This window comes from Oryctolagus cuniculus, chromosome 8 (assembly GCF_051225735.1).
Source record: "Oryctolagus cuniculus isolate XC-2025 breed Fujian yellow rabbit chromosome 8, ASM5122573v1, whole genome shotgun sequence".
NCBI classification, from domain to species: Eukaryota; Metazoa; Chordata; class Mammalia; order Lagomorpha; family Leporidae; genus Oryctolagus; species Oryctolagus cuniculus.
Genome location: NC_142874.1, coordinates 22,995,047 through 22,997,802, shown reverse-complemented (window position 1 = coordinate 22,997,802; position 2,756 = coordinate 22,995,047). Strand labels below are relative to the sequence as shown.

At 48.4% G+C, this 2,756-nt stretch overlaps 1 pseudogene; it reads right to left on the bottom strand.

Moving 5' to 3' along the window:
• Window positions 1-1,417: 1,417 nt before the first annotated feature.
• Window positions 1,418-2,206, bottom strand: LOC149124917 (U6 snRNA-associated Sm-like protein LSm3 pseudogene; annotated as a pseudogene).
• Between the last annotated feature and the right edge of the window lie 550 nt (window positions 2,207-2,756).

The window sequence follows — 2,756 nt, the reverse complement described above, 5'->3', positions numbered from 1 at the left end:
ACTCCCCAAGTGGCTGCAATGGCCAGAGCTGGGCCCATCTGAAGCCAGGAGCCAGGAGCCTCTTGTGGGTCTCCTGCAAGGATGCAGGGCCTGAGCACTTCAACCATCTTTTGTTGCTTTCCCAGGCCATAAACAGAGAGCTGGATCAGAAGCAGAGTAGCCGGGACTTGAACCAGCGCCCATATGGGATGCCAGCACCACAGGCAGAGGCTTAGCTTAGTATGCATAGCACCGGCCCCTACTGTTTTAGATGAATCCATGCAAGTACATTGGGATTCTTGCTGAACTATTCTTTCTGAGAAATGTGTGTGATCTAAAGAGCTTGAAGCCTGCTGACATAAATGCATGGTCAGTGGTCTGTGAAGGCTGCTTCACAGACAACAGGTGTCTTCAACTTTGTGGGTTCGTGGTTTTATGACCTGATGTCTCTGTGCCTTTTCAATGTGTGGAACGAGGCAGAGGCAGGAGCCACTGCTTGAGAATTCACAGAGCATCTTTCTCGTTGGGGCAAGAGGTGGAGGAGGAGCCAGTAGTCTCATCAGTTCTGTTTATCGTAGCCTGGGTTGTACACGTCAGTCTCCCTATCTTTGCAGTCAGCGTCTTATATTTGGATGCTGTTTGTTTTCTACGCAAGCAGCTTCTTCCCCAAAGTATTTGGCGTTTGAAAATCACTCATATCCTTAAAAGACGCTTCTTGATTCTTTACCAACTTGGCTCCAAGGACTTTAGAAGGGAAGCGATTTTTTTTTTTTGACAGGCAGAGTGGACAGTGAGAGAGAGAGAGACAGAGACAGAGAGAAAGGTCTTTCTTTTCCGTTGGTTCACCACTTAATGGCCGCTGCGGCCAGAGCGCTGCGGCCGGTGCACCGCGCTGATCCAAAGCCAGGATCCAGGTGCTTCTCCTGGTCTCCCATGAGGGTGCAGGGCCCACGGACCTGGGCTATCCTCCACTGCACTCCCGGGCCATAGTAGAGAGCTGGACTGGAAGAGGAGCAACTGGGACAGAATCCATTGCCCCGATCAGGACTAGAACCCAGTGTGCCGGTGCTGCAGGCGGAGGATTAGCCTATTGAGCCATGGCGCCGGCCAGGGAAATGATTCTTGACATGATGGTTGAGTCAGGCTTCGTGAAAGCCAGCAACTGTGCCTAGTACGATGCCACAGTGATGTCCCTCTGAGACTGCCGGGAACGTGCGCCTTCTGAGAGTTTTGTTGCATGAAAGTGCAAACAGAGACCTTCTGCTTTGGACTTCCTGACCAAGCTTAACAAAACAGCATTTCCTAATTTTAAAAAGGCAAGGAATTTAAAGTGTTGAACTTGTTTTCTTTTCTTTTTTTTTTAAATAAAGTCAGAAAGGAAACATCAACTTTATTTTAAAGGAAAAAAAAATCAGAGTGCATTTATACAATGGAGCAAACCAACTCCAGAAAGAGTTCTACATGTCTCCCACGTTGACTGGAAGGGCTGAGGGAAAATAGAACTGTCCTTCAGCTTCAGAGGTTCTAAGTTGCAAATCAACTCATTTCAGGAGTGGAAGAATCCCTGGGTCATCTCTCAGTATCAAATTGTACACAAATTTCTCCTGTGAATGTCCTGTCCCTTTAAAGAGGCAGTTGTATGAAGTCTACTTCCCACACAGGGTCAGTTCTTTGTTTCAGTCACCTCTCAGTGGAGGGGCAGCCAGCACAACACCACCTGTCCAGACAAAGCGCATTAGGATGTTCCGTTTTGTTGACCTATGTCTCTCTTCCCATGTTTCTGCACCAATTTCTGTGGCCGTCACTGTTCCTTCCACATCTCCCAGCATCACGTTTCAGTGCTGATCATAAGCATAATCTGCCTTGAAGCTCTCAGCACTTTCTCATTTTCACATCGGTTTGTTCACCCGGGCTGAGCCTGAGGAGTCCCAGGGGCTCTTCAAAGGTGTTGGTAGTTTGTTGCTGCTCCGCGTCGTCAGCCATGTTTCAAATCCTGCCCTGAATGCCTTTTCTTTTCCTCTTGTGTCCTGACGACAGCCAAGGTCTGGTTCTGCCAGCTGAATCTCAGCAAGACGCTTACACCACGTTACAGCTCTCTCAGACTCAGTTTCCTCACCTGCAAAGTGGGGACAATGACAACTGCTTCCTTAAGATGCTTGTTTATTATCAGATTAGCCTGCAGTAATGTTGCAGTCGTTTGGGGAGTGAACCAGCGGATGGAAGATTCTCTCCCTCTCTCCTCTCTCTGCAACTCTGCCTTTCAAACAAATAAAAAATAAATCTTAAAAAAAGAATTGCCGGCACTGCAGCTCACTAGGCTAATCCTCGCCTGCAGTGCCGGCACACCGGGTTCTAGTCCTGGTTGGGGCGCCGGATTCTGTCCCGGTTGCTCCTCTTCCAGTCCAGGTCTCTGCTGTGGCCTGGGAAGGCAGTGGAGGATGGCCCAAGTGCTTGGGGCCTGCACTCACGTGGGAGATCAGGAGGAAGCACCTGGCTCCTGGCTTCGGATCGGCACAGCGCTGGCTATAGTGGCCATTTGGGGAGTGAACCAACAGAAGAAAGACCTTTCTCTCTGTCTCTCTCTCTCTCACTGTCTAACTCTGCCTGTCCAAAAAAAAAAAAAAAAAAGCATCACTGACTCTTCTTCTCCTTTTGAAATAAATACATAAGTAAATAAATAAACATAAAAACATCTTGAAATTTAATCCCCACTCATGGGGGCTCAGCCCTCAAGGTAGATTAATCCACTCCTGGATCAACAGATAAGTAGGTTAATG